The 26,529-nt window shown below is 35.7% G+C and overlaps 1 protein-coding gene across 3 annotated transcripts in view; it reads right to left on the bottom strand.

Annotated features, from left to right (window-relative positions):
- Nrm (neuromusculin) overlaps positions 1-26,529 on the bottom strand; it is a 373,850-nt gene that overhangs the window by 183,426 nt on the left and 163,895 nt on the right. The window lies entirely within an intron of this gene.

Below are 26,529 nucleotides of genomic sequence, written 5' to 3'. Positions count from 1 at the left end.
ATATATTTATTCATCTAATTCTATTTATGCAAAAATGCATTCAATAATTATAAACCACCACTTTTCTTCCATTAAATTATATAAACTCTGAAGACTAAATTTTAAACCTAAAAATGAAGGAAATAATTTTCCAAAAATAAAAATAAGATTGATATTCATACAAGGCTAGCTTGATTATATCACAAGATATTTAACTTAATGCAAGAACTTATTAAAGTCATGTATTCCAACATTGATGGTCCACCTTTTACGAACAAATACCTTGAGGACTTTATGCATCAGAAATTTGTAGCGAATTTAACGTTAGAGAGGACAGAATATTGTTCCTTCAACCGATGGGATTCACATTTCCTCGAGCGACAGTGTCCAGAGGGGGACTTTTGATAGTCGCGTTCTTCCTCTGATTTCCAGCATCGAAAGCTTTACAACTTCGGTCGACGTCCTCTCTCTCTCTGTCCTCTCAATGTAATTGGACTACTTCCAAACCATCTGCACTAATTCTGTCTGACTTACAAGCCACGTCACCGGATTTGCAGAATTTCGGAAAGCGAGAGAGTAATCGACACATTGTACGAGGGACAATGTGATTGAAGCGCACTCTGAAACGCACCAACTAACCAGTCAACTACTCTGTATCACGCTAATGGTATGTTTCATATCATTCTCCTTTCTGCTGGATTCAATTACTAGCTCTCCAAAGTATTCGAAATTTATGATATGCCGTGAAATTAGTCGTGTGACTGTAAAATATAATTAGAAATGATTTTAGAATTCAGTAGCGTGCTATGAAACTTGAATTTAGGTAACATTGAAAACTAAGTAACTCAAAATTGCAATTAGCACAATTCTTCGAATATTCTGTAATACTATGATATACGTTTTTCCTCTAATTTCTTAGTCTTTAATTTTCTGTAAAGTATTCAGTATATAATATTCTATAATAATAAATTACTTCGATTGAAATATTACCAGCATTTGATCATCGATATATATTTTGGCACTCGATTCATCGCATAGAGCAATCAACTTTCACACAGTCGAATACATGTTTAAGCGATTATTTTAACGTCCGCGTTAGAAATTCGACGTGAAATTGTACCGCGTCTGGGAAATCTCGATTATCCGGGTGTGATTGAACGCACGTTCGGACATGGGGGCTTCCATTAGTCGAACGCTTCTATTATCTCCGCGTACGATAAAACGGTAACGATCGATTATCTGCAAATAATTTCACGCATTAACGTTTATAATAATATGCGCCACGCGACCTGATAAGTAACCTCGGTTCCAATTTTAATTGTTAATTACCTTCATAATTAGCTCAATGTTCCAGTAGACGATCGGATACTCGTTATTACGATAATTACACTTAATAATTAATCGGAGACTCGTATTTCGCACGGGCTATCGACTGTTTATCGCAGCTAGGATAATGAATCGAAAAAAAAAAAATGATTCGATAACTTGACGTTATTAATTAGGCAGGTACTAGGTATTGCATTATAGTAACGTTGTACTTACTGCCTGAAAATATACTAATACATAAAAATTGACGGTTATTTACTCCATCGATGCTGATGAATTTAAAAATATATTAAAAATATGAAGGCTGTTTGAAACGTCAAAGGAATTTGATTAAAATTTAATCTCTGCCGATGTCCAGAAATAAATAGTTTGGACTCAAATAAAGTAGAAGAGATATTAATATATTTGGAGAAATTGAATTTAAATCAGTTTTATTGAATTTCTTTAGACCTACAAATCAGACGATAATTAAATTTTATAAAACATTTCAAATGTTTAATCTTTAAATTATTCAGGTCGAACTTGTTTCAAGCGCCTCTATAAGCAATTACAGAATAATGATAGACATATTGTTTTGTTCTGACCAGTAGAGGAACTTGCTTAGAGAGTTAGATTGTACGTATATTACTCGAACATAGATTATTATCTCGGTAAAGCTGGAGGCGTTAATTATACAATTCTCTGTTAAGGAAATCAACACTGATAATAGTTTACCAAATATTGTCCCCAATCTCATGTTATCTGTTCATATAGAAGAGGCATTGGAAGAAACAGTACATGCCATAGTATTAACGATATAAAAATTAATAAAGAGCCTCGACATCGTTCACAATAGGCAACATATCGAATAAAATATCATATTCCACACATTTGATCAAAAAAATTTTGTTCACCAGCAGATGAAAGCTAACGGAGGCCGAAGCATTCGAGCACGAAGGAAATTCCGCGAACCTCCTACCGTCACTCTAACAAAAGAATGTCCTAAATATCCTGTGTCATGTGATGTCGCATCAGCTGGATTCTGAAGAGAGAAAATTACATTTCCCCAGGAGACGATTAAAATTTCCAACTACTTCTAGGGTTTATAAACTTTGCACATTATTCATCGCTGCTTCGACTGAATTTCCCTGCTGCCCTGCATTTCTAAAAAGGAGGACTGGAGAGACCGAAACCGTAAAAGAATAAGTACGGGAGCACTGTAAAACGCTCCTTCGTTAGATATTATTCCCTCGTCGCTGTAAAGAGTCTGACACTGGCTTTGAAACCGTAGTCGTGAAAAAAAAAGAACCTGCGCAAAAGAGGGAATAAATGAACTCGGATGTTTTCGTAGGCTGGAGCCTGCCAATCGAGTATTCAATTCGTCATGAAACGAGGTGCCTTATGCCTAGAATTAAAAAATCGGAATTAGTTTCCCTTTGTGCTCTCTGGAAAGCGTGGGTTCCAAAGGTACAGTTTAAAAACGTGTCGAAATTCAAGAAACACGAGAATGGGAATGTTCGGAGGGAATGGTGCGTAAGCAGTGCTGTTTATTCAGCGCTCACAGGGGTTGCACGTTTCTGTCTTTTTATCTCGGAACAAACGGTAACTTCTACTTTATTGGTTGGAAAAAAAGAAATAAAAAAGGTAAAATATTCACGATGGAATATGTTTCCTATGTATATTTTCGGATTTGTTTAGAAAGCGTGTGGTGAAAAAGGAGAAATGGACCGAAGGGTTCAATATCGAAATCAAACGTACAAATGTAGGAAATATTTTTGTAGAAGGAATTTTGGCAAAGAAGTAATCTGTTACTTTATTTTATACCTTAGACGAGTGAGTTGTAACTATAGTTACTTGTAATATAGTATCGAAATTCCTAGTAAATTAAGTACAAAATTTTATCATTATCTTCGAAAGTAGATATATTAACCCTGAAATCAATGTTGATTTAAAACTCTTCAACGTGTAACTCAGAATTCTCAGGATTAATATATCGAATGATTTCTCTTTATGTTTAAGGTTTCCAATATAAAATTCAATTTAATTTAACTTAATTTAATTGATTCAAATATACAGGATGACCCATTATTGTACAATAGTATTGAAAATAACCGTGAAAGAAGGTATTGAAATAACTTCTACTATAAAAAAAAGGAATAAGTAATACAAATAAAAGTAACGAAAATGGCAAACAAAAGTGGCAAAAGTAACAAAAACGAAAACAACAAGAAAGAGAGAAAGAAAGTATAGAATAAAAAGTAGAAGTAGAAGCAAAAGTGGACTTTTTAGTGGACCATTAGTGGATTTCCGTTTCGGAATCCCTTCTAGTTTCCCTCCAACACTCGAACGCTAGCAATTAAAACGTTGAAACGTTCGATAAGCCCCATGAAGAGTGCAATAATCACGCGTATAATCAACCAGCGAACACATTAATAAATGTCGTAAGCCAGACCAGACACATAAGCAGCTATAAATCCTAATGCGCGACTGGAAGATACTTGGACGTTATTTTGGTAACTAACAAGCAAGCCGTGCGTCGGAACGACGAATGTGGCGCAGAGTGCACGTCAAACGAGAGGCACTCATCGCTAAGGGATAGACGTGCCCGTATGAAATAATTGTTGCCAGTAACGCTCGTCTCCCCGGTTAACCGTATGAGGGCAAGTAATTACCCGTTTCGCATCCGCAACTCCATTAATTCAGGAAGGAGAAGCAATTACTGAGGGAGAAGGTAGACCAACTTCCAGCACTTTGCACTGTCCTACTAAACAGCAACTCCCGAATTACTTTCGTATTACTATGCCTTTGTGGCGCATGGTAATTAATCCTTTCCTCGGGCTAACTTCGCCTCGTTCTTGCGACCTAAGAGACCAGCACGACGCGGGGCAGTGGAAGAAAAGAATTTTGCTAGACTGGATTGAAGTCTTCCCAATCCTCAGTTATTAGAATTAAAAATTTTGTATCACTTGTATAACTGCCCTCAGCCATAGTTTATAATTAATATTCGTGTTGAAAAGCTGCTGGACCAATTTTTTAATGAAAATGAAGTATTAGCGACTGATCATAGTAAGAGTAAGTCTTCAACTACGAGCAGGGATGCAGGTAGCAATACATTCGAAATGATAAACTTTGTAGAAGTTTTAAGTGATCTCACATTATGGAGCAATATAACTTTTAATTGGTAACGCATCGCGTCAATTGCTCCACGTAACTATGCTTACAATATTATAATTTCGAATTAATGTATTATACATTCGGCGTCAAATTGACGCGTGGTCACCACTAGTGAAATTATAAAGTGATGCCACCAGTTGAAGATTAGAATATACTGGACTCAGGTTGCTACAAGAGTAAAGTGTTAGAAATCAATAGAAATTTCTATATCCATGGGTTTCCTCTCGAAGTCGATTTGGTGGTCGAACTGTTACGATATACATATAATTGGAACAGTAAGATTTAGGAGAATAGAATCAAGCTCAAGTTTTAACGAGCAACCTTCGAGTTCAGTTGAAAGTTCTACCCCCAAAGATAAGGGAAATCTTGCTTTCAGAAGGATCTGTGTTTTCCGGTTAATTTTTTCTTGCGAAGTTGTTAAGATATAATTGGAGCCATTCGAGAATTCAGAATAAAGGGAGGTGAGTTCTTCGGAAAATTAAAAGGCTAAATGATCTGTGCTTCGACTTCACTTAATTGTTCCTTGACTATTGTTAGCAGTTAATCGTCTAAGGTGAACAAAATTTTACTTAAGCTACACGTTCTTTTATTCTATGCGATAACGTTCATCTTTAATTTAATATAATTTTTTTTCTGAACTGTTTTGCAGTATATCGTGAGATAATTAGGTATATAATATTGAAAAGTCGAAACTGTCGAAAATTTTTAACGTACACTAATTACAACAGTAGCTAACTTAACAGAGAAGAATTTTAGTTAAAAAATTTGTTAACAACTAATTTTCCACGGAGCATTTTAGATTGAATATCTATTAAAAAATCAATTCGAGAATTTAATCGAATTGATAGACGAGAATTTATCTTGAACTGTATTTGTTCATATTGATAAGATTTTTAGCAAAAAAGGATTACTCGATTGTCAGTTGAGCCTATACGCGAAGTGCCTCTAAATGCTCTATTCCGTCTTGTCAGCTCCATCGCTGCGTGCGTCCATTGATCAATCGCTTGGCACAATCGTAGACTAACGATTACAAATTCACGAGTTTCGTTTCTGTCCCCGTTCTTTGTCCCTCGGCGCACTCTTTGTTACAGATTCCTCGCGCTCTCTGGCCGTATAATCGTCGATACACGTAGCCTTTTGTTTCATTTTCGCATCTGAATCTGGTAGTTGTTTCACATGTTCCTCTAGTCTCCTTAGGGTATCCCGATACCTATCAGTCGTCAGTGCTTTCAGTTCTCTTTAACCTTGTTGCATTGTTCCGCTCTTTGTGCCAGCGCCTCTCTAGATTGCTTTCGATGCCGCCTCGAACCACCCAACCCCTTCACCCTTTCGATTTCCTCTATCGACATTCCGTTTTTCTCGCGCCACGCGTCTATCCAGCGTTCCCTTCGCCGTTAGTTTCGCTCGCATCTTCGCATTCCATATCGAGAAAGCACAATATCCCGAGGAGCATAAAAGCTTGCCTATAACGCGATATAGGTGTCGAAAACGTATAGGTCGCGACAAGGACGATTGTTTTATACGATCCCTATTCTAACGTCCACCATAGAGGCCTCCCATCCCGCTTATGACCTTATTTCTCGTGACGGAATTGGAACAGGAGTTTCAGCTAGATTACTTCCCACTCGACCTGTCAATTGTTTGGGGAATTTGATTCCTTCTACGCAATTTCTCTTCCTTCCTTCTGCGATATTATTTACGTGGAAAATTGTTTTCTAACGGAGATTTTAGAAGTTTAATCAGTATAAAGTTTACGAATTGAGGGGTTTAATAAACACATGAATATGAAACACGAAACCATCGATGGAATATTCATTCCAATACGTTAATTATATCATAATTCATCATAAATTACGATCATGGTTTAATTATACTGTAATTAATAAAATATGTGTAGATTACTAAAAGTTATACGGTCGATGCGTCGGGGGAGTCTCCCTCAGTAGCTTTAATTATTCATCGGTCATTATTTGAGACATATCTTTAATGCCCCATTGGTTGCGAGAGTATATCATCTTCGTTTTAAAGGTTGACAAACGAAACTCAATCGGGAAAATTCGATTACATTTCTAGAATATTTATTCGGATTCACGCTCCGTGACGAATTTCAATTAAAAGAGAAGAAAACAGACCGTTGTTCGTGACGTAACAGAACAAATAGTTCGTGTGACGGAATACCTTGACTCGCGAAAACTGTCCATTCGATACTTGTTTACGCAAGCGAGATTATATGTGAAACACAGTTACGCTTCGTTTAATAGGTAGTGTGTATTTGTTATCCGTGTGAAAGCAGAAACGGGAAAACCGTGATTGGTAATCTGTTCCCTTTCATGTGATAATAATCATTTCCTTTCGTAAATTGGCTCCTAATTGCCAATTAAGTAAAATGTCAGAAAAGCTATTTAGTTTAATTGAAAAGAGGGAACTAAAATCAATGAAACATTTAGGAGAGATTAGAGATAGTATATTGAAGTTTTTCACGGATAATGTTAATGCTATAAAAAATAAAATTGTACTATAGTAATAAATATTATCAGACACTGAGTACTATGCGCTATACTGATACACATTTCATGAATCTGTTCCCTTCTCGAAACTAAAACATGTGCTAATGAAATAATGTATGCATTATCGGCTTAATAGGCAAATTAATGTAATTCAAGGTCTAAATCCTCTTAGGGTAAAGAGTATCCAAAAATTTTAGAAAATTTCAAAATCTCGTTCATCAAAAGTATTTGGTAAACTCTATTACTTCTCATAAATCTTGAAGATTAAAATTCAGGTAAAGTAGAATTTCTATATCATTTTCCACATTATTGTAATTATCTAAAATCTAAATATGATTAGTGAGAAATGGATCATTCATCGAAATAAAAGTCTAGTAGTATGTATAAATCTAAGTTTGTAATTAGCTATACATGTACGTTCTCCAGGTTTCTCCTGAATTTTCATAAAGGTGAAAGTACCTTTACTTTCGTCATGGTCGCTAACATTGGAGAAGAACACTAGGCCACGTTCGCGTTCCACGGCTAAAAAAATACTTGACCCAAAAGCAAGCAAAGACAATTAGACCACAAGCTTCAGTGACCACTGTTATCTCTTAGGCAGATTTGACGACGTATTTCAACTTGGGCCAGTGAGCGAAAATAAATACTGGTCTCGTTTACATCTTCTACTTTTTTTGTAAATTAATATTATGAAATTCCTATCTTAATAAAACAAATTTAATGACATATTACATTTCTGGTTTTATTTTTGAAGTTAATAAAGTTGCACTTGATTAAAATTAATATGAAACAATTTTGTTTGTCTATTTGAAGTACCTAAATTATGTTTACAGTATTCCAAAATTCGATTATCGATCGAATAACTTTCCAACTAAAATTAATATTCAATAATTTGGTAATTTACTTTAAGCTATTTGTAATCAAAATGCTCTGAGAAATGAAACCAGTTATACTCATTAAAATCACTTGGTATGATGGAATGATTGCACTTACGCTAACTCAACTTTCTCTGCTTAATCCTTAGAAACTATTATCAAGATAGTACCAAGTCTATTATTAAGGACCTGAAAAAGTGTGAAGTCTCCCTATGCTGCCATTAATCATTTTTCATAATGAAATTGTAGTAAACTAGTAATAACGCAAATCATTAATTAAATCAAATATTATTTTTCTTTTTTATGCCAAATAACTTCTGCCCAGCTCTGCCCTAACTATAACATTCTCAGTTTAAAGAAAGTTCCTGAAGTACTCCAATTGACAAACTCTGTCAATCATTTTAATTGCTAGACTCACAAAGTCCTATTTACCTCGCCAAAGACCCGAGCACTCCCACTTAATCACCTCTAATCACAGAACATCAACTTCACACGTCAACACATGATCCTAATTCGCAAAAGTATTTCACCAGCTGACACGCAAACAACTGCTGCACTAAAAGGATTCTCACTCACTGTCTAGGATTATCCCGTGAATTATCCTCACCTCTCATAAGCCTAAAATACGTTCTTGCTTCAATTTCTAGAACCTTAAAATATATAGAACACATAACCTTTGAAAACATACCAAATCAGAGAACAATCGATTCCTCCTATCTCCTAAACTCACAACTTCTCTTTTATATTCCCAAGGACACAAACAACGTCCCTAGTTTATCAGTCACTATCAATGACTCTAAACGGACACCTACATTCTTCTTATCCAGAAAAAGTATTCCATCTCATAAATACTCGCTAGGCTACAGCTGAAAGGGCTTTCAACTATGTAGTAGGCACAGGGATAATCCCTTGAAACTGTCGAATGCACGTTGCCCAGCATACAGTGATCTGAACTGGGTATTTCATGGGTAGAACCCGTTGACCCCAATCTAATATTTCTACGAAGTAATATTTTCTTTAGAATGGCAACCCTCGAAAATCCCATGATCGAAATATATTGCTGCTATCAGATAATTTTCTGAGCGCAAATAGTAGATCAAATTCAGGATATTAATGGAAGCATATTTAGCTCATTGACACTGTCATGTATATTGGGCTTCAAGGAAATCTCATTAAAGTGAAAGTAAAATAATTGTTTTAATTACCCACTATGAAATATCAGACACATCAGGTGTAATATTACACTTCAATACATTTAAACAGGTATATTCCAATAATTTAATCACTAAACCATAAACCACATGATTTACAAAAGTTTATGTTTAAAATTATGTTATGCTGGTTCGATATGAACTTTTACTTTCTTAACGCGTTACTATTTTTTGGTTTTACGATAATTCACATAACTAGACTTTAAGTTTTAGATTTTTTAATAAATAATAAATTTTCAAATTATTTTCATTTTTGTAAACGTGTTTTGCTACACAAAATGACAGGAATCGTGAAGTACTTTATAGTAGTTAGTGTTAAAGGATATAGTAAAGCAAGGGTAATCGTTTACTAAAGTTCTGTTTATGTGTTTCACCATTTGAATCACTATCGTCATACAGGAGACATAAGCGATTTGAAGCTTCTCATAAAAATGAATATGAAAAATTACATTTATACAAAATGGAATAATTACGTTTCTTATTACACTTAGGCACAAAATAAATTTCTTTCTGTTGGTGCGTTTACGAGAACGGCGGCAAGAAGCTCGAGGTATCTCGTCGTAGCGAAACTGCCGAAATGTGGCCCCCCTACCTATTATCGAATAACGAATCAGAAATCAATTAAGATTGATTGGCCACATCGATAGCGGTGGGGATCTTGACCCGCGACTAATAGAAGTACGCGAGATCCGCGATCCATATAAATATAAGGGAATCCACGATCCTTGTGGAGTCGGAGTATGGGAGTGTGAAATAGAGAAAGAGTGGCAGAGATTGTCAATACCGCGAAGTATCGATAGAAATCGTGTAAAACCAAATAAAGTGTTTAGCTGTCTTCATCAGGACTCTGAAATTTACTACCCCTCTGTCCTCTCTCCCAAAAACCCCTTACACTCCTAACGATTCCTAAATTCATTACTATTATTTTTATAATCTGTAAGTAATAACTATCGTGCCTTTAGTCCTTCAGGGTTATTCTACTCAAGATGCTACAAGCAATCCATCTTCATCATTAAAAAATGCATTTCCTCCAAAGCAATCGACAGAAAGGCATTCACTAATTTAGTCCAGGAAGTATCTCTCTGAAGACTGACTGTGCGCTGAAGAGACTCCCGACAGGCACAAGGATAATCCCCCTGAAACTGTGGAGTACACGTTGCCAACGCCAACGCCGAGCGTCGCGGCGCATCCACATGCCCTTTGGGCCTAATACCCTACGTCATCGCCTATTCCACGCAGATTACATCTGCTTGTAAAACAACGACCCAACACGACACGTATCTGCGGTCTCCTGAGAGGTTATTACTTGGCATCGGCGTATCGCGCTCATGGCTAGCCTCTTCACGCCAGCCAGAATGAATTCCCAGACGCTTCGACGAACGCGATCGTCGCGGCTCGTCCGCGATCCTTTCCAGTCACCCCCTGTCGGTGTTGTAGCAAAATATTATCGCGAAATGGTATTGTTGGCCCGGGTCAATGCACTTTTGGCACACGGGCCTGCGTTTCACGGGCTGCAGGGGAGATCGTTACACACGAACAGGGCGCACACAGCAAGCAACGCTGGAGACTGACAATGAATAAGTGCGGCCCGCATCCTGCGCCCGGCCAATGTTTGCTGCACATTTGTCGACCAGCGACATCGATACCGTCTTACCCGCTGGCAATCTCGATGAAACGACGACCGTCGCTTATCTTTCTGGCCTGACATTCCTTCGCATTTTCCATTTCGTCGAACGTCTCTAGTCGCAGCGTCAGGCTCTGTTTAAGGGTGAGGCTGTTCGAGCGACTTGACGCATTGCGTTGGCGTGACAGTTATTCTTGCAGTGCAGTGATGAGGTACGTCAAATTGACTCCTAACGCTGGTGATCATGTACGTCAAACTAACTCCGTATTAATAGCGATGACTTGACGTCAAAGTGACTCTATATCAATCAATAGTGACTTGGCGTCGAATTGATTGCATATAAGTATTGTAAGTGTTTACATTTTCTATTCTGCCAATTATTAACCTTGTATTAAAATGTAATGTTGCTTTATAGCTAAGTGTATTAGAATGAAATTCATTATTGCAATTGTATTAACAGAAAATGCATTTTGTTTAGGAAATGTTATGAATACAATAAAATTGTGTGGAAAATAACAAATAAAAGCTTCTTAATGTATGTAGAATGTATCTGCTACTCATACGGAGTCAGTTTGATGTCCAGTCACTCACCATTAGTGATATTAAAACGGTGGTCACTGCTTGAAAGTTATTCTGGTGTTTGGGAAGTTGGATACTGTGAATTTTCGTGGAATTCGAGGTATGAATATAGACTGTCCCAGAACTGTAATTCTTCATAAAAAAATAAATCGAAAATGTAGAATAATATTTCTTGACATCATGCTGCAATTTCAAGAAAATTGACTCTGAATGTCAACCTACTGTAGAAAGCTTGTAAGGTTGCATTTGGAAAAAATGTGGATGTATATCGTTACAGGAAATAAGACTGCCTGGATTGTACACGCACTTTCAGACATAGCGTATTATTGGCCAAACTAGTCCTAACTATTAACTGAATCGACATATCATCTAGATACAGAACATGACTATTATGTCAAAGTGTGTTTCGGCTGCAAGCTTGCTATGTCTGTACATCAGTACGGGGAAAGGGGAATGCTTCTATTTCATCGTAGCCACAGTCAGTGGTCAGACCCTAAGTATTCCCCTCATTCCGTATACCCTTTGAGTATCCAAAACTATACTTCCATAAGTTTGAACTCCATGATAATACAAATTCAATTTTCTTGAAAATAAAGCATTAAAACTTTAAAAAATTGTATTCTACATTTTCGACCTATTTTTTTATGTATAATTACCCCCTTTCTGTTACTACTATTAGTTCTGGTACACTCTATATTAGTATGTCAGAGAAGTGCTTGCAGATAAAGCAGTGCTTTAGAAAAGTGCTTTCAGAAATTTATGAAAAAGGGTAAGATCTCTTTATGAGAATTAAAAATTTGTTAATTGAGTGACCGACTTAGGAATTCTTACCTGTGCCATTTATGTAAGTTTCATGTAAAGTAAAGGCTCAACTAACTGAAATTAATGAAATTAAGAAACATTCGTTATTGAAATGTGCTAATATTTTACGTCAAGTAAAAGCTGAAACGTTATATATAAAAGTAAGTTAATTCTGCAAAATTGGGTGCTCAGTTTCTTAAAAATTTCTTACTGAATTATTTCGAGTCTTCCTATAGATTGAAATATGAATCTGACGAAGTGTATTGATCGGAAAAAGTGTGTCCTTTTTATAGAGAGATTTTGTAGACCTAAGAAATATGACAATACAGCGGAAGAAGGTCTTCCCATTCAAAGTGAATTGGGAATGAATTTCTTTCTACACTGTGAAGATATTGCTTATTGTGCCAAATGCCAACTGTAAATATAGCACGTCATTTGTCACCTAAATATCTTGCTTCGCTTGAACAATCGTGTAGAAGGGACGTAAAACAATGCAGGCTTTCAAGTAAATTAGATCCTGGTGTTCTTATACATGCCTGCAAATTAAATTGGATGGCATTGTATGAGTATTGATAAATCGGCATGAGTATCAATTAAATTAAGAGATACATTTAGAAATTAGCGATAATATTAAAGCAAATATGAATATAAATATATTAATGCCCTTAATACAGATATGGTGATAGAATTTTATTTTTAAGCGATTCGTTCATGAACGTCAAACATTAACAGCTCATTTGTCTTTATTAATAGCGGTATTGCAAAGTAGATAACAATATTAGGTTCTTAAATACTTCGATATTCCACATCACCAACAGTATTCTAGATATTGTACTACACTTCCTGCAATGTTCCCTTCAAATAGAACAAGAAGAATCTAAAACTAAAATCAATCAAAAGAATCCTCTTCCTGTTATATTAACGACTGTAGCCACATCGTGTTAATTAATCCCCAGGATACAGAAATATGTACCTCCATTAAAAGCTCAGTGATTGAATCTCGTAAATGGGAACGTCACACAGCGGTTTCAAAACGCATCGAGCCACTCTTGAATTTAAAAAAGGACCGCCTCACGCTTCGACGAGAAACAATTAGCAACAAAGTGACAAGAGAGCTTTAAATGAAAAAAAAAAAAAAAAAAAAAAAACTGTATGCGGGTTCGTGGATGGGCAAAGTTCATCGGACGAGTACTGCATTCTCGCGAATAGAATTTCGGGAATACCACGCATATCGACGATCACTGAATTAACGAACGTCGTCGCAATTTTATTATTGCGCTGTCTATCCACGTGTCAAATCCATTATATGTCATTTTCGGACACGATTAGCGCGTTAAAATAGAACGCGACACTCGTTGCGTCACGCCCCGCGCTTTAATCGAATCCCATCCCACGCTGCTCTGAAATTATAATGTTTTCGGAACGACTAAATTCATCGATTCGCCCTGTGTACTTGCAATAACGGCTACTCGATGTAAAATGGATTCCGTCGGAGCAGCTAATTTCGTTGATGTTGTCGACACATTTACGTTCGCAAGCGCGCACGCGCGCAACCCGCTGAGCCTGTTTGCAGTTTTGGGTATCGCGGATAAAGGTGCTTTGGGGGTGTCGGGCAAATTGAAACCAGCCTCTCAGTTTCAATCGAAATTTCGATTTCGAAGATTAATCCCCGCGCGACGTTTACGTGTCACGAGCTTGATGCTTGAACTCGCGAATTTTACGCCGTACGTGATCAACGATACGGTGTCGCGTATTATGTTCCACGAAACAGATCATCTAAGGTGTTGGAATGAGCAATAAGTCGTTTAAGTTCTTTTGCCGTGTCGAAATCGAAATACCTGTTTATGTGGGTTAACTGTTAATTAAAGTAAAAGCCCATTTACATATATGAACTTGCCGAGGGAGAAGTAGGCTTGTGTAACTCTACGAGTCGGTTCATATAATAGACGTTCGCTTAAATCTCTACACTGGCTAGGATATGCTGTTCAGTTAATAGGAGGTCACGTTCGTGTGAGTGGATTCCACTAACTGTTATCACTATTTATGATAAATGCATAAGATAAACCCTCTTTGAGAAGTGTTTAGACACCTGTTTTCAATGAATTTTGTAATATGAAGGATTGATACGAAACTGCTTTTTTCACAAATTTGGAATATATGTAATAAAATTTAAAAGAATACACTAGCTGTGTTCGACAAGAAGTATCAGAAATTTGATAGGGTGATTCTAGAGGACAATAAGACAAAAATCAAGAACAGTAAAATTACATTCGAAGCCCCATATTCTATTTATTAATTGATAAAAAAATCTAGAATGAAAGGTGTCTGACTTGATACACTTCACTGACTTATTCTACTGATTTCGCTACGGCTGATATCATGTCCGATGTCAGTAGAATAAGTCTCTCACTCAGACACATTTCACGAGTATAACACTATGTAAAGACGAATATAGACATCTAATATGATACAAAACAAAATACATTTTATTCAATGAAATTTATTAACACTTCTCCAATACTTTCCAGATATTTGTCCTGATACAGCGTTGTAATACTTCTGAGCGAGGGTGTTTATTATAAAATTTAACAAATTTCTATTTTAAGTATAACTCAATACATCCCGAAATAATAAAGAAAAATGTGAATAATAATAAGTAAGTATCAACAGAAATTATTTATCTAAAACTGACACGTAAAGAAGTCAAGTGACAAAAAATGAATGTACCTAATTCATTCAATTTTCTCAGTATGAGAAGATAAAATAACAACTCAAGAAATACATTATTTGTTGACAATTTATTCACAATATATTTATTTGTATAATATTTTACCAAAATTAAAAGTACAAAAATGTGAGGATACTCAGATTATAAATGAAAAACTAATTCAACATACATATATCCTACTCATTAATTATTTTGGAATTAACACGTCCACATCTGATAGTTCCTACGCAGTGACTAGAAAAGTGCATCTTGCGTGGCGAAATGCCGCTTTATGTCATTTTATGGTTGCGTCAGTTAATTTTGAAATTTGCATGAATTGGCGTTGGATGCATATAGTATCCACGTAAAGATGAAAGTAAGCTTAAATTAGAATATACTCGTTAATTCTAAGCCACGTATGCATTTCGGTATAAAATATTTAAGAGGATTTACAATTTAAATTCGATACGCTTAAATGAAGGAAGTATGTGAACTAATCTTGAACATCGTGCATTTTACTAGGGCATATTTGGTAGAATTTAGAAGGTAAATTGAATACACTAGCAGTGGAATATTCAAATTAGTCTTGACACTCGTATATTTTAATACAATGCATTCGAAATGATCCAGAAGTTAAATTAAATACGCGTGCATCAGAATATTTAAATTGTTCCTGACACTAGTGTGCTTTAATGCGAAACAGTCAGAAGAACAGGAATATTATGGAAACTTGAGTGGTAGACAAAGTCATTTTCAAAAATTTGCAAATTCTTTTCGCACAAAAAGACCGACACTTTGTGCGAAGAGAAGTGTCAGAGAGGAAAACGATGCCTTAGAAGTTCAACCGAGTGTAATTCCAATTTCTCCTCCCTTTTTCGCAGAGAAATGTATAATGCACGCGCGTTACTCAAGAAAGTGAGTGCTTTTAATGCAAATTACCCTGGCGAGAGTAATTTAAAAAATTCATACAATTTTATACTCAAGGCTGGAGAAAATTAGTAAAAATAAAAGATCAATGAAAGAACAATACTAGGATTGCAAATTCTCAGTTCAAAAGGGCAAGAAATTCCAATGCGTTTATAATTAAACTGAACACATCTTGGAAAAAATAAATAATATTACTAAAATGAACCAATGTTTTCTAAACGTACGTCATAAATTTATTAATGCTTACTGAACACTGTTGAATGAATTATAGCAAAAATTTCATTATAAGAACAGTTCTCTCACAATGAAATTCGTTTCACTTGTAAATAAATTAAGCATGTATGCAATTGAGTGAAAATTGCACGGCGTGGCTGACTATTATCGAGTATTTCTACTTATGCTCTACCATATGTCCTACTGCAGTATCTAAATCAGTGGTTGAAGAACAAGATGACTTTAGTCACGTGTTTTTCTTATTGAGATATTAACGTTTAAAGTTTTCACCTTCAGTACTCGTCTTATGAACTTGCGTCTTCTTAACCATTATTTTTAAGGGGTAAAGTTTGTTTAATGCCTTCATTCTCTGTGAAAACATAAACTCTATATTCTGAAATTATCAAGAAATATCAAGGAATTTCATAAATTTTTCTATTATTTTAATACAAACTTTGCTTCCTTTTTAATTTCAAAGTTCTGTTCAAATATTGGTAGCTCCTATCATTCTTCAAATTTATTCCCTAAACACACTAACATCCTATACAAATGCTGCACGTACAGCCTTCAAAAGGCGAAACGAACGAGGAAAATCTTTGTCAATCCTAATCATTCTTCAGTGGTCTTTAAACAGTCGAGGAATGCTGCAATGTCGTCTTATTATCGAAACTACATTTGCAGAACATCATCTTGCTGATGCAGAGCTATTTGCTAAATTGCCAATCTACAGAGTCTTTGTCGTCGACGTACTCGAAGCGTCACTGTAAATCTCCGCTAATGGCGTTACATCAATTCACAAAGCAGCGAGGGGTATTCGCGCTGTCGCGCGACAAACGAGAGATCGTGCAATCTCAAATCGCGCAACGCGACGGGAGTTCCGCGACGTCCGGACTCAAAGCAGATCCTGGCACGTCTAATAAACGGGTACAGTTAATTCTCCACCGTTAAACATTTATTTGTTAACGCATCGCCCATGCATTCTACGCGGAAATTAAATTTATGGAACGTTACCCTTGCTTCATACATAAACACACATTCATGCTCATTTTTATGCACCGAAAGAATTGCTGTTAAAGAGCACGTGTTTTAAAAAAGAGGAACTCATCTTTAGAGGGCTTTTAATTTAACGTGTAAGAAGTGATAAAGTCATGATTTTTTCTCTTAATAAAAAGTTTTATGCGTGAGTAAAGGGAACTAGAAATTAATAGGTACATAGGTCCAAAAGTTACTGTCGAAACTCTGCTCTAACTTTACTGAATATTTCCTAGCACTAACACGTCAGACGAAAGGTAGTCACTAATCTGTTATGGAAAACAATTTATTGATCCAATACATGCTAATAGTATTTCAGATACAAAATTGACTTTTTAGGCAAATTTTTGTGTTGTTCTCTTTGTGCACGTTACTTTAACTTTTCATGTAAATTTCAAAATTATGTGTTTTACAATTGCATGTGTTCTTCTGGTACGATAGGCTAACAGAAAAGAGATATGAAGTCAATTTAGGTGTGACATCCGTGATACCTACTTGAAATATGATCGGAAAACCGATTTTTCGCGTCTGACGTACAACGTATCGTGTTTTAGGTGTTACACGAACCAGAAAATGTTTTTCCGTTACTCTGCGAGTGCTATTGAGACGTCTGCCAATGATTGTTCTACAGTGTCTAAAACAATTACTTGGAAGAAATAGCTAACATCTTAAATACGTTTTATGTTATATTCTACAATAGTGCACATTTTAGTTTTGTTTTCTTATCTCAATATTTTTTTCCCATGGCATTGATATTTAAAGGAGTGACCGTACTTACTAATATATAGAAACCAAAGCCTTTATTTGTAGATAATTTGAGACATGTATAACTTTAGTGAAATTTGGTTTCAATATTACAGAACATCTGAAATACAAACTTTATGTTTGTACTAAAGTACATCAATTTATCTTTTACCCTCCTTAAGCAAGTGTATAAATTACACCCCTATAGAATTAATGTAATTACTTAAATTCAAACTAAAGGTAATAATTTAATACATTACATTTGTTCGTCGTTATCATAGTTGTGGTAAAGCGAATTTAAATAATCAAATATACAAACAGAACAATTAATTTCACTCACAGAAAACTATTTCATTTGAATAACTTCAAAAAAATGAGGACATGAAAGAAAGATCACATTTAAATATTCAGTTTTCTCATTAAAACCATTTTCCCAACTTAATTGATTCACCCTCATTACGTGTTTATTCTGTAGGATTTTAATCCTCAAAATTATTTCCCACATCTGCTAAAATATACGTTTCTTAATTTCCTTTGCTGCATATGCACCAAGAAATTTTCATAAATATTACCATCAAATATTCCCCACGGAGAAAAGGTGCGCAGCTAGAATCTCTCCCCTAGAAATTTGATTCTAACAGGAAAAACGGAAAGATGAGGAGAGACTTTCGCAAATGTCAGAACTGGGAGGATGACACGACTGCGGTACTACAGGTGACGAGGCTTGAATACTAATCCAAGAACTCCGCGAAACGACTTCGAAATCTAGTTTTAGCCACGCGATATCCGAAACGAGCTCATCCCACGAGCAGAACGCACACTTTCGCGCCTCGAATTAAGCCGCGAGCGAACTTCATGCGATTAACATCTTTATAAGATTCGCGAGGGGCGTGCATCGATCGCATTCATGAATTGTTTTAAATGGAAATAATACGCTCGGCACTGTGTGTTTACGAAAAATTGAAAATTGGCTATCTCGTGTTTACTCTGTTGTTCCTAATATGAGGACGTATTTTCTTAAATTGTGCACATACTACTATTCATTTCAACATACTGGGGACCTAAAGTATTCATGCTCCTTTGCAGAATTTATTACAGTTGAACCGTATTATCAAAAAAGGTGTCCTTCTGCAGGATGAATACAAATTGCTTACGGAATACAAAATACCTTTATTTCCCTAAAAATTTGATTTTTTGTTCAACATTCATGTCACCAAGCAATAAATTTTACAAACAAGGGACGCAGCTGAAATGTATACATTTTGTAAAAAACCATGAATATGAGAGGTTTGCAAACTCATACAATCCCTTGCGTTTTTTTACATAATTTATCATTTTTCTTTTATGTATTACGTAGCACAATTACACTGGAGTTGAGTATCAAGAAAAACTCTGGTTTTTTAGTAAAGTTTTGATGATTTTTAACCGAAGTGAACATAGAAAAAGGACATCGTACATTTTTGTAGCAAATTTGTAATTCTGAAGACTTTTATACTAAATTGAGAAAGTTCCCGTCCGAGTGTAAGAGAATTGGGTATTAGAAGGGCAAATTTTTTTTTAGAGGAAAGAAAGTTGGACTAAAGCCTCTTAAACGAATAAGATAATAGAAGACCACTGCATAATGAGATAGAAGTTATGTTGCTATACGTAAGTATAATACTATATTATACGTAATATTATTTTACGTTACAATATTACATGTAAATGTGATAATAATTAAAATAAAATAACAGTCGTAGATCAAGAAAGCAGTATAGAATAGTTAAACAATTTTAACACAAGAAAGAAAGCTGTTATAATAACCTAATTATTCATAAACATCACTAACCTATTAATTAAAAAGTAAGAAATATTTGTAAACTTCTAGGATGTATAATTATACATTTCAATTTAAATAATTAGGTATATTATGTGTTGATTACAAACTTTTGTTAAAATAGAAAATATTTGACCTAAAAAATTTCCTATTAATATTGATTTCTTGATCACATTTTAAAGAAAACATATTCTAATTTCTATTGCACTTCTTATAGAAGTAATTATACAATAAAATCGTTCAAAACTTTACACGAATGACATGCTTGAATATTATTTAGTATTTTATATGTATATTGATTAAACTTACCAATTATATGAATATCTCTCATGCTGTTAGTGAAACTGACTGTCTGATGCTTACCTGAAACAAAAAGTAGGAGGAAAACATCAGTACGTTTATATTTTATTATTGTACAGCATAACGAAATGAGTTTGTGCATTATTATATTGAATAAATTTTCTTCCTATAAACTCCTCTTAAAATCCTCTTGTAACCATTTTCAGCGTTACAAAATATTAATTTCGCAGTAATTAACGTGCTCCAGTTGTTACGCTGTAATAATTATCCTGTATAACTGTATTATACATATGTATGTGTTCTTTTGCCGAAATTGTAATAGAAATATATATCGAATAGGAATTTAGAAAACACAATCCTGTGAAAATAACGCTGTATTTGAAAACAACGTATTTCAATTGAATATTAAATTTGCGTCATACGTCGCCATATTGCTTTGGAAATATATCACCCTCTTTCTCTTTCTACTTTTAGAAAATGGTTATTTTTTAGTATACTTTCATAATATAGAAAAGCAACTTCCCAGCGTGATAACCTAAATAGGTATTAAATACTTTACGAACATGTCAAAGTTCGACAGCAAATTATTTAAAAGAGTAACTAGTCACTTGCAAACCTTGCGAATTAATTGGTACCAAACTTGATTGCATGCTCGAATAGAAATATATTTTATATGTTTGCAAACACACGATGCAAAATACTATTACAAAAACACAGACTCAGAGACGACTTAGGAAGCTATTTATGTAGAAGAGTTCAGTAAATATGCGAATGTTACTCACAATTATGCACATTTTAAAGAGCTTCCACACGAATATTCGATCTTGATCGATGGCGTCGCTAGTACGTCGGGCACTGTCGGATCCATTCGAACACTATCGTTCACGCTCGCTGCGCATAACGTGTTCGATGTGCATCTGCGCAGGTAGACTTCTGCGCATCGAACGCGCGCAGCTATCGATTTTTCCACGAACAAACAGCGGTAATTTAAAATAATTTAAAATGAGAATATTGCGAAAAAGAAAAGCACTAATTATAAGAGTAATTTATTTTCCTTTTCTCAACAAATTCTCTGATCCCTTCTTCTTTATTTGCACAGAGTAAATATTGTAATCTTTTATATTATTCTAATCGATTTTCGATAATAATTCATTAGATTGTAATATAATCGTCAACTTCTTAGTAGTAAATTTTTCAATAATAAAGTGTCTTCTCTCGTACTTGTGTAGGTATAATTTCAAATCTCTACATCCACTGTTAATAAGATTGTAATTATGTCTATGCTAAAGTCATAATAATTTTCCTGTATTATAATTTGAAACCAAGTAAATTTCAATAAACTTTTTTATTCTCATTGCACGCATCACTCTCCAGCCATTTTCGTTAATTCTCACAAAATTCTAGCGTATGAAACACTGCGCAGAAGGTGAAATTCTGAAGCTCAGCGATTCGTTAATGAAAATCTTTTAAAGTGACGAGGAATCAGAAGAGTGTTAGAGAATAATGCGAGTCACGTTCGAAAACCTGCAGAATGAAATTAAATTCCCGCTATCTTGTCCGCGAATCGAATTTTTCACTTAGTCCGCCCTAAGCCCTGCCAGAGTCAAGTCAGCCTCGCATGATCTCAGACGTTTATGAATCCCCACCGGAGAAAAGTTTGAAAAGATTATACGAAAGTTAGAGGAGATTAGTCCTGGTGCATTCGAGTTAGCATGGAATTATGAACGGGGCTGTAGCTCGGTCGATTTTCCCTACTCTTGTTCACGTGTCAATTATCACGAACTTGTTAGCGCTACGTTTCTACCTAGTTTTCTCGTGTTGTATACTCATGCTTCGCCAGTTTCCCATCTACTTAGTGAACAAACACAATGCAGGTTGGTATCGAGTAAACCGTTCTGAAAGGCACACGAATATATATTTCACATGGATCCCTAGGAAAGGTTTTATGTAACAAAATTCGTTAAAATTTTATTAAGTACGTGAGAAAAAGGGAAATATTTTTCTCGAGCTTTGCAAAACAAAAGCTTTAGTGATCATAATGTTCGTTTCTATATTTGAATTTTGGTCGTAAAGTATTTGCATTTCGATATTTTCGACTATTCGATGAAATATGATTATAAATAAGAGAGTTAAGTGTTTAGCGTAATATTTTTTAATGCTATGACTGCTTTCAAATACGATTTTAAGAGTCATTTGGGTTACAGTTATTCATGTTTTAGTTTGTAAGCCATATTACAAAGTGAATGTTTCAGTTTATGAGTTTATGAAATCTTCACCTATTGTAGTCCTGTTTATATAAAATATTGAACTCAGCTACAGTAATACAGTCTTCAGGCTCGCAAGTATCGATTTCTTCTACTAATAAAACTAAAACTTTTTGCATCTTCATATTCCACACAACCCAATACACCCACAATCATTTTAAGTACGTAACAGAATAAAATTCCACTAATAATACTCAAACTATGAACCAATATTTAAATATAATGCTACTGAACTTTATATGACTGACCCATAAACGCTGTGTGCAATTTTACTGCAAAGCGAAATTATTTATATCGTGTATGACTATTTCTTTAATTGCCATTTTTATTTCTAATCATATTACCTTTATTCTCAGAAAGAAGACTGCCCCTGCTGCATTGCTGAACAATAAAATTATACCACAGATCGAAGTTGTCGAGTACTTAGAAATGCATCTTGATAGGAGACTGACATGGATGAACAGATTCGAAAAAAATTGACCAAATCAAAACCAAAAGAAGAAACATTGACCACTTGGCAGGAAGAAACTCCTAACTAAATTTAGAAAATAAACTCTTAATATATAAAGCAATTACAAAACTAGCCTGGACATATGAAATTGACCATTACGACCTATTATACTACAGATTATTGTTAATGTTCCATAGTATGTTAGGAACGAGGAGCCTAGGAAAGACCTAGGTATAAAATAGGTAGAGGAAGTAGTAATAAACCATGTAAAGAGATACAAGCAGAGACTGTCTAACCACCCAAATATGCTAGCTAATAATCTGTATAATGTACCTATTCTGAGAAGATTAATTAAAAAAACATCCCACAGATCCAACGAGTTAAGAAACAGTATGGACTATTGGGGAAAATTGTCGAATACCTTGAATACAAATTCCAGTTTAAAAAGGGAGAAACAAAGGAAGAATTGTTTGCTTCTGTTAACCAAGAATCACTTTCCTTGTTGAAACAAAACTTTAAAGTATCTAAGACATTCAGAAAATTCTTTTCGTTAGAAAAGAAAAATTAGCATGATTAAGTTGTACATACCTGCCTCGTCGGTATATCATAAAAATATACATACATCAGAAAGTTCATTTCAGGATTTGACGGACTTTTCGTTAAGAGTACACGGAATCCAGGTACGCGCATCGCCTCTGAGCGATCAGTTCGAACGAGTGCATCATGGTCGATGCCTTTAGTCGCAAATCCCGTGTCTTGCATGTCTTCTATGCGCGTCTACTTTGGCATATGCAACTGCGTTGGCGTCCAATCACACGGTCGATCAACTAAACCGACGGTATCGGTTTAATTATGGAGCAGGGGATGGAGTATTGTGCACCGCGCAAGGACAGCGGCCGCCTTGGACGTCCTTTTGTTTCCTGTAGCCATTTCAGAACTTCCGAGCAGGTTTAGCCGCTGCTATCTTGGCTCAGACGTTCCGCCGATTGCACGGTTTTGCATTTCAACCGGACGGAGCCCAACCCAATTTGGAAAATCCCACAAATCGGAGCACGTCGACAGTGCTCGGCCAAGGGACTCGAAATCCTCTGGAAGGATCGGACGACAGACACTACACCGATAAGACCATTACCTGAATGCGAATCTAGTCTCCAGATTAATGAACTGCGCTTCGTTTACACCTCTCTTTCTCTCACTCCCTCTGGCCATACCTTCGAAATGGCAACTAAATCCCCTGGTTCTTTCGTTGAGACGCATAAAACTTCCAGCGACTTTTAATATTGGAAGCGGGGATGTCATTAGGTTTAATGTACAGGGTATCGTATGCAAGTAGCAAAAGCTGTGCCAACGGGACTCATCGACTTGGAGACACGAAAGAATATATAAATTCAAGAATCTGTGTGTCCCAATTGCAAAAATGTAATGGAATTGTAAAGTTGGTAACTTGGAAGTGGAGGTCGTTGATGATTTTACTCTCTTTTATTTCAATTAGTTTTTTTTTATAAACATGGTGCTAAAAAATGCAGGAGAATTTGGGAATTGTTAATGACATGTATCTTAAGTGTTTGTCAGAAATTAAGAGCTTGCGCTGAATATTTTGAGAAATTTAGTTACCATGTAGGTGTACCTTCTGTTACAAAAACTTCACTTAATTTCTGCCTAGCTTTTCTCTAAAGAAGACTTCTTAATTTGTATGCTGAACAGGATCTGTATGCAGATGTAACTTCCTGAATCCATATGAATATATACAGGAAAAAAATATCACAAGGTAAAATCTCCACTATTCTATGCTTATTTGTATGCGTACAGTTCTGAGCAGCAATTTTTTAACCAAACTCTTTAGCTTTGAAAGTGTTTAAGCACTTCTTCTTGTAAAATTTTCTGGATTAAAAAAACTTCAAATATATATTCGTATTTTATTTCATAAATAATTTACATAGTCTTGTACCAATTTTATATTCATCGTTCAGTAACGAATTCCCATTTGACCAACATAGTTGGCTAAGAACTACCTTAACAGATCCTCATCCTTTTATTAGACAGCTTTATAATTTGAAAACACAGTACTCCTGAAAGCAGTGTATTTCTTCTTCGTCTCCATTATTAATAAATTAATATCACTTTGTTTCTTCATCCTCAAATTACTTCGAATTGACGACATCGTTTTCCCTGAACAGAACGAAACAGGACTCGCCAGCGATGTAAATTCACAAACGAACACCGACGATATCGTGAGACGGAGGTCGTTTGCTCGACTTCATAAAGGGAAGGACTTTCATAAAGGAAAAGAACGGCAACCACGATGTAATTTTCATTAACCTCGAATACCGATAATAACTCCTTTCGCGCGTAAACGAGTCCTCGGCGAGATGAAACGGCGATGAAATCCCTAGACACAGGGATCCGATTAAAAAAAGGAACGCGTAGACACGCAGATCGATAGAAAGACAAACGAGAACACGATCTCCCTCACGGTTTCTGTCGAACGATCAAAAATTGAAGTCTTTTACGCTCGTTCCGCTCCATGACAATATTATTACTTGCTCCCCGGCTCCCAGCGTGCCGCACACGTTGTATCACGGCAGTAAGCCATTCCGGCTCGAACGCCGTGTTCTTTGATCGAGAAAACTGTCACGTGTTGTTCAACTCGCTCAAAAGGAAGAATCAAATTTTCTGGCTTTTCCGCCGTCGCGTTTCCAATCATCGAATAAACCCGCCGACTGTCTGCACAAACGGCCACTCCATCCTATTGTAAGTGTCGCAGAAAAGTTACGTTATTTTATCGATGGCGGAGAGCACTGGCCAAAGAAAGCCCTGACAATCAAGATGACAATTCTAGGAATGGGGTCTCTGGTCGTGAATGGATGAGCCAACGTTCAACAGCTTTTATGTGAAGCATTGGTTGATAGATTTAAGTCTGAGAGTGAGTGGATAGCTGGCAAGTGTCAGAAAGTTGTAAAGTAGCTATGAAAATGTAGCTATATGCCAGCGTTATTTTTTGTTATCCTTCGCGGTGAAAGTACTAGTCTACTGGAAAGCTGTTCTCTTTTATTGTAATTTCATGCTGCTCTGGCGTTGCACCATTAATGTTGAAGGAGCGCTTTCTATGGAAAGTACGACTGAAATGTTTGGGGATGAGGGTTTGGTAAATATTCTCGTGTGTGGAGTGGTTGAGCGTCAATTCAACTTGTAGGTGAATGTATGGAGGTGAACACGCTTGAAGACGAGACGTGCATGGTAAATGGCTGTTCTTAAGAAGCTTTTATCCAGTTTTATAATGAAATGTATTCTTGACAATTTGGAGGAGAATTTGGGAAGCTTTGAAATTTAGAACTTCAACTCGATATTGCGTGATACATTAATCCTTTAAATTTCGATAGAAAAATTGATTTTAAAATGTTAATTTGTCGGAAACATGTTAAATTCAGTGCAAAGCTAATACTGGAGACACGTATGCATGCAATTTGTATGAATTCAGCGAAGAGACCATATAATATTTGAATATGTCTATCGACTCTCTCCGATGAATTTAAATTCATTTGACATAGACAATATGTTTTTTACATAAATAGTACCTATTATGACAGATATTCCTGCACTATTTCAGCCCTTTGCCCATTTGTCCCATTATATTAGCCAGACGGAAAAGCGTCGCCATTTTCCCGCCTAATTACAGATAATTATTATGGACACCTGAATATGATAAATATGATGATACATTAGCTGCGATCACAGTGCTCAGAAATTCCCCATTAGTAGAATCATACAGCAGCTAGGTCCAGGTACACTATCAGAACTATTTCGATCACAACGTATTTACATCTATACGTAATTGATCGTCTGCTTTATGCACTGAGTGGTTAATAAATCACAGTGCAGCTGAATGCAACTGCACTTGCTGTGCATATTGACTGGTTGCTTTCTAATTCCTGTTCTATAGCGTACTTCCAGTATATTTTTCTCCTGTCTCCCTATACCCTGTGTGCATCACGATACTAATGGTTTCCATTGTGCTGAATT

The sequence above is a fragment of the Calliopsis andreniformis genome, chromosome 10 (genome assembly GCF_051401765.1).
Source record: "Calliopsis andreniformis isolate RMS-2024a chromosome 10, iyCalAndr_principal, whole genome shotgun sequence".
Classification (NCBI taxonomy): Eukaryota; Metazoa; Arthropoda; class Insecta; order Hymenoptera; family Andrenidae; genus Calliopsis; species Calliopsis andreniformis.
The sequence above is the reverse complement of the archived record's forward strand: the minus strand, read 5'-3'. Positions and strand labels throughout refer to the sequence as shown.